At 34.8% G+C, this 14944-nt stretch overlaps 1 long non-coding RNA gene across 1 annotated transcript in view; it reads right to left on the bottom strand.

Moving 5' to 3' along the window:
• The window catches only part of LOC125681205 (uncharacterized), a 37650-nt gene extending 30640 nt beyond the window's left edge, over positions 1-7010 (bottom strand). Inside the window, exon 1 of the long non-coding RNA XR_007372186.2 lies at positions 6889-7010. This is a non-coding gene — a long non-coding RNA (uncharacterized LOC125681205). The remainder of the gene's footprint in view (positions 1-6888) is intronic.
• Between the last annotated feature and the right edge of the window lie 7934 nt (positions 7011-14944).

Genomic DNA, 14944 nt, shown 5'->3' with positions numbered 1-14944 from the left:
GAAAATGAGTGGAAACTATATTGTGAAATTTTCTTAGGTTGTAACTCAAAATATTTTTGACCCTGTGGATAAACTCGATCAGGATTTACCTATATATCCTGAATTTCATTCTAAGTCCAAGGGACACAACTCTGTCAAAAATTAAACAAGAACCTGGATATTCTCATGATTTACCTATATAAACAAATTTCAGTTCAATATGTACATTCATAACAGAGATAAATATGTGCATCGATTGCAGAGATAATGAGTAAAAACTGAATTATGATGGAATGACAGAATGATGAAATGACTGAAAAGGGAAATGCTATATACCGTATAGTGGGGTTTTTCCGCAGGGTCATAATTTTGGCTTATTTTAGCAGTTACATAGCTTTCTGTCAAAATTTCACTCGCCAAATATGCACCCAATTGCGACTTCAGTATATGGAAGAAAGATTATAACTCTTCCTTGTCCGCCAAAATTAATTCAGCTAAAATTATTAGCATACCTTCGAGTCAGCAAATCGCTAAAATTTTGACCTGCGGAAAAAAATGCTATTTGGTATGTCCTATTCATTTCATGGCAGGGCATAAAAAAAGTTCAAACTTTTTGAAATCTGGTTTTCTTTCATTTTTAATAATTTGATCAGTCCAAAACAAGAAAATATACTATAGCTGTCACTTTCTGTCGTTTTGAAGGAATTACCTAATTATACTGGCAATAGAAATTTAATTACAGATCAGTCAGTGAAAAGCACTGATATAGCACACAATTCACATAATGAAATATAATTAAAACTTATCCCTCAAAAAATCACTAGTGGATCAGTTACAATACCAAATTATAAATTTCAATCAGATCAACAAAATTTCTTGCATGACATAAATATTTTTGGTTGAATTATAATCATCCAAAATTCTAGTTGGACATAAATAATACATATACAATAGCATAAATATGTCACATTATACAACAAACAATTATATGTATTTTCACCTTTGATTACTTGTTACTATGTAAATATTTTGTTTAGGATCAAAGGAGAGAGAGAGGGGGGTGGGAGTGGAAATGAATATTGCACATTTCATCCGTTTTACCAAGGTCAGAAGATTGGAGAACCTACATGTAGGTAGCAGTAATGTGGCTGGGCTAGTGCTTTGGAATTTCTGCCAATTTGAAAGAAATAGACAATCACCTTATCTCACTGTAACTTGTTTGATAGAACATTTTTTTATGCTTTACATCAATCAACAAACGTACATGCATGTTTATGTAAATGTTATATACACTAGGGCAGGACAACAAATGTACATGTTTATGTAAATGTTATATACACTAGGGTAGGACAACAAACGTACATGTTTATGTAAATGTTATATACACTCGACGGGCAGGACAATAATTAAAACTACAGTTGCATTGCTATGTCACCCTGGATAAATAAAAGGATTTACTATACCTGCAGCTGACAGTTGATCTGACTGTCACTGAATTCTAGCTGAAAGTTGATCTGACAATAATTTGTAGTTGAAAGTTGATCTGACAATAATTCATGTCAGTTGATCTGACAGTCAGTAATCTATGTCAGTTGATCATACAGTCAGTAATTATGTCAGTTGATCTGACAGTCAGTAATTCATATCAGTTGATCATACAGTCAGTAATTCATGGCAGTTGATCTGACAGTCCGTAATTATGTCAGTTGATCTGACAGTCAGTAATTCATATCAGTTGATCATACAGTCAGTAATTCATGGCAGTTGATCTGACAGTCAGTAATTATGTCAGTTGATCTGACAGTCAGTAATTCATATCAGTTGATCATACAGTCAGTAATTCATGTCAGTTGATCTGACAGTCAGTAATTCATATCAGTTGATCTACCAGTAAGTAATCTATGTCAGTTGATCTGACAGTCAGTAATTGATGTCAGTTGATCTGACAGTCAGTAATTATGTCAGTTGATCTGACAGTCAGTAATTCATATCAGTTGATCTACCAGTAAGTAATCTATGTCAGTTGATCTGACAGTCAGTAATTATGTCAGTTGATCTGACAGTCAGTAATCTATGTCAGTTGATCTGACAGTCAGTAATTCATATCAGTTGATCTGACAGTCAGTAATTCATGTCAGTTGATCTGACAGTCAGTAATTCATATCAGTTGATCTACTAGTAAGTAATCTATGTCAGTTGATCTGACAGTCTGTAATTCATGTCAGTTGATCTGACAGTCAGTAATCTATATCAGTTGATCTGACAGTCAGTAATCTATAACGGTTGATCTGACAGTCAGTAATCTATGTCAGTTGATCTGACAGTCAGTAATTCACGTCAGTTGATCTGACAGTCAGTAATTCACGTCAGTTGATCTGCCAGTCAGTAATTCATGGCAGTTGATCTGACAGTAAGTAATTATGTCAGTTGATCTGACAGTCAGTAATTCATATCAGTTGATCTGACAGTCAGTAATCTATGTCAGTTGATCTGACAGTCAGTAATCTATGTCAGTTGATCTGACAGTCAGTAATCTATGTCAGTTGATCTGACAGTCAGTAAATCATGTCAGTTGATCTACCAGTAAGTAATCTATATCAGTTGATCTGACAGTCAGTAATTCATGTCAGCTGATCTGACAGTAAGTAATTTATATTAGTTGATCTGACAATAAGTAATCTATGTCAGTTGATCTGACAGTAAGTAATCTATATCAGTTGATCTGACAGTCAGTAATCCACGTCAGTTGATCTGGCAGTCAGTAATCTATATCAGTTGATCTGACAGTCAGTAATCTATAACAGTTGATCTGACAGTCAGTAATTCATGTCAGTAGATCTGACAGTCAGTAATTCATGTCAGTTGATCTGACAGTCAGTAATTATGTCAGTTGATCTGACAGTCAGTAATCTATGTCAGTTGATTTGACAGTAAGTAATTCACGTCAGTTGATCTGACAGTCAGTAATCTATATCAGTTGATCTGACAGTCAGTAATCTATATCAGTTGATCTGACAGTCAGTAATTCACGTCAGTTGATCTGACAGTTAGTAATCTATATCAGTTGATCTGACAGTCAGTAATCTATATCAGTTGATCTGACAGTCAGTAATTTATGTCAGTTGATCTGACAGTCAGTAATTAATGTGAGTTGATCTGACAGTCAGTAATTAATGTGAGTTGATCTGACAGTCAGTAATCTATAACAGTTGATCTGACAGTCAGTAATTCATGTCAGTTGATCTGACAGTCAGTAATCTATGTCAGTTGATCTGACAGTCAGTAAATCATGTCAGTTGATCTGACAGTAAGTAATTCACGTCAGTTGATCTGACAGTCAGTAATTCATGTCAGTTGATCTGACAGTCAGTAATCTATGTCAGTTGATCTGACAGTCAGTAATTCATGTCAGTTGATCTGACAGTAAGTTAGCTGCAGAACTGTAGCTCTCTGAAAAAATATTTTGACATGTCAAAATATTTTTTCAGAGAGCTACAGTTCTGCAGCTAACAGTAAGTAATTCATGTCAGTTGATCTGACAGTAAGTAATTCACGTCAGTTGGTCTGACAGTCAGTAATTATGTCAGTTGATCTGACAGTCTGTAATTCATGTCAGTTGATCTGACAGTCAGTAATTATGTCAGTTGATCTGACAGTCAGTAATTATGTCAGTTGATCTGACAGTCAGTAATTATGTCAGTTGATCTGACAGTCAGTAATCTATATTAGTTGGCATGGTAGTTAGTAATTTATGTTGGTTGATCTGACAGTCAGTTATTAATGTCAGTTGATCTGGCAATGATTTGTAGCTGACAGTTGATCTGACAGTAATTCATAGCTAACAGTGACTTCTAACTGGTAATCAGCCTTCACATCCTGTCATCACCGGAAGTGAACAACGAAATGTCCAATTTCATTGTTTTTAAAACAAACTTGTATGGTAAATTTAGGTCTAGATCTTTTGCAGTTTCAGAAAATGTTAGTGAAAACAGCAACTTTAGATTTCTCAATGAAAGGTGAAGATAACGAACAGTGATCAAGTTCTATAAGGAGTATATACTAGATCTATAAAACATGTAATCAAAATGAAATTTTTAGAGATGATAAACACTATTGTGCTCCTTACTTTCGTTGAGATAGGTCAAAAAATTCACTTCTGGTTAAGAGGTCCAAATAATTTTTTGCTTTTATTTTGTCTATCAATTTTGGTGCAGAATGCTTTTAGATATAGCCACATGAAACTTTCATGAATTATAGTCAATAAAGAGTGTGCGTAATTTTGGGGGGAATGCATCTTGATATTACTTCCAGTTGTCACAGGAAGCATGGAAAATGAATAAAATTATAGTAATGGAATATTATTTCTGGTTAGATAATTTTTGAAAAATTACTCTTTTAATCAAAATGAAATTTTCAAACATGACAAAGAGTACCGAGATAGATTTTTCTCAGACACATGTATAAAAATTCACTTACGGTCGGCAGGTCTGCACCAATTTTTTGTCTGTGTTTTGTGTAGAAAGCTTTAAGATAGAGATATGAAATTTTCAGGGCTTATAGTCAATAAAGAGAAGCCAAGATCTAAGGGTAAAACAGAAGTGCTTTTCCACACCAGAAGTTGTCACTAAATACATATCAGTTTTCCACATTCAAATGTTGATTAATGTTTCCCCGTTTCTTATAAAGGCATTTTCTCAGAGATATTTCAGTGGTTCTAGAACGAACAGGATCTGGGTACTGGAAGAAGTGTAACAAAAGACCTACTCATTATTTATAAGTAATGAGTTTCTAGTTATCAATTTTTTCCAGTAAAGTTTTGTCTGGGAGCGTTCTCAGAAACTACACAAGGGATTAAGATGAAACTTTTTAGGATGACAGCATATCATTTGTAGATGTGCAGAACAATTAAATGTCATTTAAAATGTCTGAACATGCCTCTTTGTGCATGGTTTTTTTTTGGTACACTTCAACTTTGGAATGAGTCTATCTTTATTATTTTTCAATGAAATCATTTGAGATTGATATCATAATGACATGATCTGAGAAGTACATGCATGTGTGTTTCATTTTGATTGGATAATGCAACAATATTGTGTTTGTGAAACACTGATGCCTACAGATTACAACATTTTAGTGAATAGATTTTAAATAGGTCAGGTCAATTTCAAGGTCACCAAGTCAAGAAATCTGGTATTGTTTGGAAAGAACTTCTCACAAAAAATGCACATGCTTAAAAATAAAAACAGTACTTTTTACGATTTGAAAGATATGGCTTATATTTGAATTCTCTAAAAGTAGGTCAAAGGGCAAAGTTAAGGTCACACAGTCAAAGATTTTTATGTCATTGGAAAAGTCTTGCCACAAGGAATACACATGCAAAATGAAAGTTGTTCCTCTTATAGTGTAAAAGATATGACCAAGCAAGTTAGAGTTTTTTGCAACAGACTGACAAATGAACAGAAAGACCAAAATCTAGATACCCCTGAATCTTTGATTCCAGAGGCAAAAAACTGTCTGTAATTCTGGTGAATAAAGCAAATGTGATGATATTCACAGCATAGGTAGATAATACATTGTATATATCTTATAAGATTGGTGTAATAAAAAATGCCAATGCACAAGCACATTTATTCAAGTCTTTGGAAATTTCAATTTTTGAAGGACCATAAGATTTTTTGTTTTTCATCAAATTTTTCTGAAGTTGATGTCTTGGGTGTATTGTGGTTCTCCTAACTACTCTTTCATATTATAATGCAAATATTATGGACTTAATTCTGTAGGTATATGATACAAATGCCTGTTGAATGACATCAACAAAAGTGACGAGTCATACTCATGTGTGCATGTATGCATATGCATTGCTTTCCATTCATTTTTTTGTTACTAAAATGGCCATAGACTAAAATAAAATGATTTTTTTGCTGTTGGTTTATAATATGAATGCCTAATGAATGGTGTGAAGCATAGAGTGCTAAATCAAATTTGCATGTGCATGAAGTGTGCATTGTAATTTTTTTAAACTTCTTTCATCGTGTATTGATCGATAATATTTGAGATCTCAATGAAATGTTTTGAAATTTATGTGGCAGATATATTTTTGGACTCACTTTAAGAAGCATCATCAAAATTGAATTTTGTTTGGCTAATACTTAAAAAAACCCTGCAAATCTTCTAAGAATGAGAAAAATAAAATGATATTGACATCATAGGTACATACTATAAAAACTTAGATTTTATGAAAATTGGTTGTGCTGATTGAAGAACAATGACACCACATTTAAAAAAAGGGGGGGGGGCACATTTAAAAAAAAGGGGGGGGGGACACACATCCATAACGGTCCCAATTGCAATTAGAACTAATTAAACATGGCATTTCATCAGGATATGGATGCAGGATGTTTTCATTCTCAATGGGGTTGCATGGTTAGCATAAAGGAAGATCTTTGCTCTGACCAAAAGAAGATTGTATTAATTGTATTATTTTGAGAATTTTAGCACCCTTTACAGCAATTTAATTCCTCTTGATTTTTTGGATCTGCCCCTGTGATGTTATGTAATTACATCAGTAGTAAAGGTGTGTTCTCTCTCAGGTTTATAAAAACATTCCTCACAATTCAGACATTATAGTAAAGTATTTCATGAATCTTACACAGGCAAATTAAAGAAGGATGATACCCTTGGAGAAAAATAACTCTTGGGATGAAATTTTAAACATAAAATTAAAGAATTCATTACTCTGTTTGTCCAAGAAGTGTATTTTATTAGTATATAGAGGGTACCATGATTCAGATATTACAATACTGGCACAAACATTCAGGAATGTTAAAAAGATGATCTTTACTAATTCTCTCAGCTTAAATAGATGAAGATAATAGCATGACAGGTTGTCACAATGGATTATATCCTTACCTTTTCCATGTTCTAAACTCAAATTCCAAGAAACTCCTCCTCACCAGCAGTAAATTACCCTTGGATTAACTACTCGTCTTGTGTTAATTTTGTAACTTCAGGGCTAGAAATCTTGAGAGTCTAGCATTGAAAAATACAGTAGACCAGATGCATTGGATATATTTTCCCGATTTGAAATTTGATACTAAGTAACTTTGATAATGAGGGGTAGGGCAACAAAAAAGTGGGATATGACTAATTTTCATTGATGAATTCATATGCTCCCAAGTCATGCAGTAAATTATGTGTTATGTACTGAATCCACATTTGTAATACTTCTTCTGCATTGATTCAAGCACTGTTAAAATTTTGAATATTGTGACATTTAAGAAATAAACTTCATTTTTGATGAAGTAAAAAGTGAGCATGAAGATCACATATACCCAATGATGAATGACAATGCTACACATATTCAATGGCTTCTATGCATAAATATACAACAAAATTATTAAGCCTCTGTGCTATATATAGCTACAGAACTGTTAGCTCACTGAAAAAATATTGAGACAGAATTATTATGCCTCCGTGCTATATTTAGCTACAGAACTGTAGCTCACTGAAAAAATATTGAGACAGATCAGATTTGTCCCATTATATTCTCAGAGAGCTACAGTTCCGATATATTGTACTTTTTCAGCAACAAAAAGTTAATTTTATTTTGATTGAAAGAAAAAGAAGTGAGCAAGCTTACATTATTACATACCCCATGTACGGCCCACAATGAATGACAAAACTACACATTATCAAATGAATATCAAAGTTGTGCATAAAATGCAATTTTTTTTATGCCTTTTGTGCTATACTGTACTATTTTCATGCAAGTAACTAGATGGGCCACCACTCAATTAAGTCATATGCAATATTGTTTAGAACGTAACTTGCGTAATATATTAAAACAGGAATATTTTAATCACATACATGTATGGCTTGAAAACTGGTTTCATACAAGTTAAACCAAATAATATATATAAGCTTGAGTTTCAAGGAGTTGCACTGACTGAAAAGGGAATAACTCCCATGAAAAAATCAGAATTTTCTGTAATATGCCCATCTACACAGTAATTTGTTATCAACTGAAAACTTTTGTGAAATTCTGTTGAATGGTTTTAGAAGAGTTGAGCTGACAGCTAGTATAACAGGACTGATGGAGGACAAACTAAGTTTAAAAGGGGGATAACTCCCTAAAAAAAAAAATAATCAGAATTTCCTGTGAATATGCACATCTACACAATAAGTCCTCATTAACCTCAAAGTTTCGTGAAATTCTGTTGAGAGGCTTCGGAGGAGTGCACTGACAAGTACAGGACGGACTGACTGATGGGTAAAAAAACCATTATACCCTCCGCAACTCATTGCATGGGGTATAAAAATACACGATCAAGGTCATGAACTGTAACACATCATGCCAGCATACATGTATGTACATGAAGTGCGTAACACACTTTATGAAATATGCTGACATGAATAGTTGCAATTCATGCCCTCATATTTTTTTTCAAATATTAAATTCATCTCTTATTAACATTCTACATTCATTTAATTCTGTTATAATTCCCAGTTGTTGAAATAGGCATAATATATCTATAGAGATTCATACACACACTGTGTACTGCATCTCATTCATAAGAAAATGGACATCATTACAACTGGAAACAAGATGTGTTTGTGAAACACAAATCTCCCCGATAATAGCCAATTCCGAAGATGGCCAAGGTCACAAGGGCAAATATCTTGGAACCAGTAGAAAGATCTTGTCAAAAGTGCTCATGTACAATATGAAAGCTCTAATATTTACCATTTAGAAGTTATGACCAATGTAAAAAAAAATTAAAAGTAGGTCAAATGCCAAGGTCAAAAGGTTCAATACCAACGGAAAGGTCTTGTAACAAGGAATACTCATAAGAAATGTCTAAGCTCTATCACTTATTGTTCAAAAGTTATTAGCAAGGTTAAAGTTTTCAAAAAGTAGGTCAAACTCCAAGGTCAAGGTCACGGGGTCAAAAATGTTATACTCATGTGAAATATCAAAGCTCTATCACTTATTGTTCAAAAGTTATTAGCAAGGTTAAAGTTTTCAAAAAGTAGGTCAAACTCCAAGGTCACAGGGTCAAAAATGTTGGTACCCACGGAAATGTCTGGTCACAAGGAATACTCATGTGAAATATCAAAGCTCTATCCCTTACTCTTCAAAAGTTATTAGCAAGGTTAAAGTTTCAGACAGAATGACAAAATTACAGAATGACAGATAGGACAAAAATAATATGCCTGCCCCCCCCCCCCCCCCCCCCCCCCCCCCCCCCCCCCCCCCCCCCCCCCCCCCCCCCCCCCCGATCTTCGGGGCATAAAAATATCGAAGGCAAAAACACTGGAAAAGATAAGATTGTGTTATGATGCCCATTAACTACCTCTGGCATGAGAAGGGAATTCTAGAGAGGTTCCAATAATTTTTAATTCATGGACAATGTTTATCCTACCATTGAATACTTGAATACACAGCCAGATGAAATCTTTTGTGAAATCTTACAATGTATAGTATTATGGAGATGCTTATTTTTTGTTCTCATACCATTTTATTCCAATTACGTCTTTTTGCCTCTCAGCCATATGGGCAAATTCAAAATAGAGCTTATAAAAATCAAGCATCATTTGCAAATAACTTTAAAAGGGCAAAAATGATAGAGGGTGAATGAGAGCAGGGACAAATTAAGCCAGTGTACGGATACATTATGTTGGAGGCTAGATTTGTTCTTTATGGTAATGTGTTATACATGTACTCAGGTTGGGATTTTTTCTTTGTTTTAAATGTTTTAAAATTTATTTTATTAATTTGACTCTGTAAGAATGTGAGATTTAAAATATAAGTTCAGATAACAAGGCTTTTTGTGGACATCTTTTGATTGGTAACTGAACATTCCTGCACATATTGTAATAAACTTTCAGTTACTTGTATATCATAGACTTTTGATATAAATTTGTGTGACTGATGGGTGTTGTAGAAGTGAGTAATTCACCTACCTATGCATGCCATTCTTGCACTCACTGCTCTTAGCACCATGCATAGTATAGTTCTAACTGACTCTTAATTATGTTCATTCATGTGAATGCAGAAATGAGGCATCTAAACTAGATCAACTATGAAATGACTTATTAAACCGCATATTGCATATATCTGTGAGATTAATGGATGAAATCTATCATAGGTTATAAAATCGGGTCACTTAATACAACCACAAAATGCAAGTACATGTAGGTGCAAAAAAAGTAATTATCATCCATCTTTATAGAAGACTGAAGTGTGGTTTAAGTGTGTTTTTCATTCTTAAATCTTCACATATCTATTTAATTATTGTAACCACACACAAATACTTTGCTACTGATAAAACTTTATTTGATTACAGGAAAGACAAATTATGCTTGGTTAAACTAGGACATCATAAACAATGCATACTTGTGACAAAATATGCTAAATATACCAGTTGATGAATGTACAGATGCCTTATGTCTCCCCTGTATCCCACCAACCTGCAAATGTTATCTCTTGCTTATAAAATTACACTTCAATCAAAAGTATATATTTAACAAAGTTGATATTTAAAAGGATATCTACATGCCACAGGAGCTAAAAAAAGAGGAATAATCCTCAAATTAATGAAATGATAATGAAGGATGCTTTATCGCTCTAGGTCACAAGCAATACAATAGGGACAGATCAAGGACAGCGATATGAAAGACCATCATTGGCAAGGTCAAATGGAGTGCTTGAGGTGTATCTCAACCTAAATCAGAATTAAAAATTACCAAAATCAGACAAAACAAAAGCAAAGTGAATGTTCTCAAAATGTACTTCTGAACACATTTAGTTCTTCTAGTTTTGAATGTGGGATCAAGACACTGCTCCTCACTTAACATTAGCTAAATGTAAGAAAAGGGATATTCAACAAGCAATTTCTTCAAACATCTTGGGGAAAAGGAATTTCATCTTTCTGACAAACTCCATCCAGCCTTTCTTATTTGCTCAACCATCCATCAACATCAGCTGGTCTAGAAATATCATGTCGAGGCTCAGACTATGCTAAAGAAGAACTCACATAAATGAATATATATTACAAATACTGGTGGGGGCCTAGGGGGCAAAGCCCCCCCCCCCCCCCCCCCCCCCCCCCCAGCTCCTGGATTTTACAGATTTTATAGGGCTTGAAATATGTCTCTTATTCAGTCATTTGTACTATTTCTTTCATTTCTAATAAGGTGAAATTAATGATATGACGCAAATTGTAAGGGTTTTTGGAAAAAATTAAGTTCTCCCATTGAAGTTATTCAAGAAATCAAAGATTTTGTCATTTATTTCTCCGGGAGTAGAAGAAATCATTGCTTCTTTTATCGTATAGTACATTTTTCTAAACAAGATACCACGATTTACCTTAAATTTGAAAAGTTATGGGGGATGGGGGGCTTAAATCCGCCACTGAATCCACACTATGTCGGGAAGCTTTCATACAAATTTCAACTTTCTGGCTCAGTGGTTCTTCGTGGGTTTTAAATGACCGCAACTTAGTTTTGCCCTTTCTTGATTATCCCTCCTTGGAAGGGGGTATGACCCCTCATTTAAACAAACTTGAATCCTCTTCACCCTAAGATGACTTGTGCCAAGTTTGATTGAAAATGGCCACGTTGTTCTGGAGAAAAAAACCGAAAATGTGAAAAGTTACGACAAATGACGCCGAACAAATTTGGATCAGAACTCACTTGAGCCTTTGGCTCATGCGAGCTAAATACTTACCACGATACCTATATGGACTAAAATGCTTTTCTGATCCACTTTATTCATGCAGAGATATAACAAGTCTGTAAAATTCCCCGTGGGGATCCGGGTTAGAATAGGTCCTCATTACCCCTGGCCTTGCTTGTCGTAAGTGGCGACTATATCAGTAAATGGGAAGGTCCTCCGGGTGATACCGCAAAAACTGAGGCCACGTGTCACAGCAAGTGTGGCACGGTAAAGATCTCTCCCTGCTCAAAGGCCGTAAGCGCCGAGCATAGGCCTAAATTTTGCAGACCTTCTCCGACAATCGTAACGTCTTTATTTGAGTGAAAAATTCTCGAGAGGGACGTTGAACAATACAAAATCAATCAATCAAGTCTGAAAAATCGACAAGAAATCATGACTAGACTTGTAAGATCATTTTGCCAACTTGTTAGATCTTTCGGTGAACGTGTCAGAACATTATGTCCACTTGTCAGATCATTATATATAAGTGGCGTAAAAGCATTTATACGGTTACTTTCTAAATTTTTTATTATTTGACAAATGGGCAAAATCATTAGACAAGTCGGCATAATTAACTGACAAGTGAGAGCAGAATTATGCCACCATAAAAAAAAAAAAAAAAAAAAGAGATAAAAAAATGTCACATACATGTATATACATTGTGTATCGCGCTCATTACAATATTTGTATCTAATTCCGGAATACGATCACGAGACATGCAATAATCTCATACATATGAGATTATTGGGGGATATGATATCATCATATTGATAGGGCGACCATATGGGGGGGGGGGGGGGGGGGGCCTTAGTGTGTCTACTTCTCGCGTTCGTTTCTCGTTATCAGCAGTGGTTGTATGCGAGAGGAAATGGTGGTATTTGGGTTTTTTTTGCGTCTTCCTCCCATGTAACCAGGGAAGAATAAGGACATATTCTCGATGTTTCATAGGCTATGGTACAATACTGATATTCATTTACAGTTTACGCCAATTAAAGATTTATTTAAAAAATTTAATATCAAATCAACCTCATCACGTTATTGAATAATAATAGATTTTGATTGACTGCTACAAATACATATATAATTAATGGACCCACCGAAAAGGCATGCAAGGGGATCTATAATCTCGGCGAGATTTGTCTATTGCTGCGATTATATATAATACTTGTTAATCTATATTTATAATACATCGTCGCAAGCCACGGCTGAAACGTACGCTCCTCTCCCTTTTCAAAGGCTTGCTACGATGGTAAATTGTGTACTTGCGCATCTTCTTAAAAACGAATATTGTTCCAAATGCTTTCTGTTATGAAAATAGAAGATTTCCTGTTAAGTAATAAATCGGGCTTTTTATTTTCAGCACATCCATGGGTAGAATACTTATAAATATTAAATACATGTATTGTATGATTTAACCCTTCGTGAAAGGTACATTTTCAATCATAGTTTTCAATTGCATTCAGTGTACTTTCAATGAGGGATCTGAAAGACAATCTAAATTTCCTATTCTCTAAACATTGCAGTTTGTAACCTTTCATGTACATGCATTGGTGACTTGAATATACTATTAATTGCCCTAAAATTCGTTAAAAAATTCGTGGTACACACATTTCGGTAGAATTTGATTATATATGTGATCCTTATTGTGCAAAATGCGCTGAAATTACAACGGGTTTAACTCATTGTTGCCAACACCTGTTCTACAGAAGAAATTCAACAACTGACTAAGGCACAGCATCCAGCAATGCTTGGCCTCTCTCACACATGCCAATATTTCTGTCGACCAGAGAAAAATGTTACTTGGCAGGAAAACCGATACTTTCAAACAGAACTCCTTGGCAACGCGCTGGCACGTTAGATATTTCCAATAATGCCATTAGTGCGCCTTGAATTGATTGAGGCAGACTGGCACTTTCTGGTCGTGTTTTAGGGTGTGGGTGTATTTCTTTTAACATTCGAATCCTGAGGTTATTTTCCAGCTTCCAATCTTAAGACTTCTGATTTTTTTTTTAAATCGTTAATTCTATTCCATAAAGATATTTCAATCAAAGAAATTTGAAATTGAACATAAAAGACACCACATGACAGGAAATAGACAAGTCAAGAAGAGGGGTTAACATAGCGCACGCAATCGATTTTCTCACAATGGGACAGCAAGCAGTTCACTCCCAGCTGAAACAGAAAGGGGCGTTTTAAATGGGTTTGGATTTCATCATCCACACATGCTATGCGACCTTCGAAAGATACATTTGCAATAGTTTGAATAATACAATATATCACGATAATTTTCAAACGAGAACGAGAGAGAGAGAGGGGATTTTCACGTTTGCTGTCAAAGTTTCTTGAAATTTCCTATTAAATGTATCTGGTGCTTTTGTCCCAATACCCCGGTAATTTTCTGTTAGAAGCGCCTGTCTGCCGAGGGTGTTTTTTAAATCTGCTTCGTCATCTCGTTTGATTTTCTTCGACAAAAAGCTTACCCATACATGTATATCTACACTGGAAATAGCTTTTACCTTCATACAAATTGTATTATTTACATACTTTCACATCAAGCGTGAATGCAACCAACTTGAAAACTTTTATAAAAAGTTGATCGATAGTCATTTTCAACTTGCTAAGCAACTTCGTAACTGGAAAGTAAAACTGAAGTTCACTAAAAGATAAAATCATAGTCTAATTTTTTCTCCCGATCAGTCGATGTTGCGATGTTTAATGACATTTACAAATATGTGAAAATATTCTCAGAATAAATGGTCGACTCTCGTCTTCTGACTGAGGAACCAAAAAATAGGGTAACCTTCAAATTGTTCTCCACTAGAGCTCACCGAAATTCCAACAGTTGATAAAGACGCAGTAGGGCGGACACAAGAGATGGGTTAAGATGTCGGCCATTCATCTGGAATCACTAAAAACTTTCTAATACCAATAAAAATACTGGCAATATAATCCTTTTTAGTATTTACAATGTGCGTCTTAGCCTGGTTGGAACAGGAAAAGCATTGTTTTCGGTCAGATCCGATCCAACGTACCCAAGTTTTTACTAACTACATATATCGTTACTTGACAAGGGAGGGGGTAAAAGTACAGATCAGCGATATTGAAGTCGTTCTCCCCAAAGAAAAAACTTTGAAAAGGTGCATGTCGGAAGCAATCGTAATAACGTTCTTAAGTATGGATGTCCCTACAACTGTAGTACTACTGAGCAGACCCATCATATAATGGCAAATACGGACAACTGTAGTACTA

Source organism: Ostrea edulis, chromosome 2 (genome assembly GCF_947568905.1).
Source record: "Ostrea edulis chromosome 2, xbOstEdul1.1, whole genome shotgun sequence".
Taxonomy (NCBI): domain Eukaryota; kingdom Metazoa; phylum Mollusca; class Bivalvia; order Ostreida; family Ostreidae; genus Ostrea; species Ostrea edulis.
Note: the sequence above shows the minus strand (reverse complement) of the source record. Positions and strands in the feature narration are given on the sequence as shown.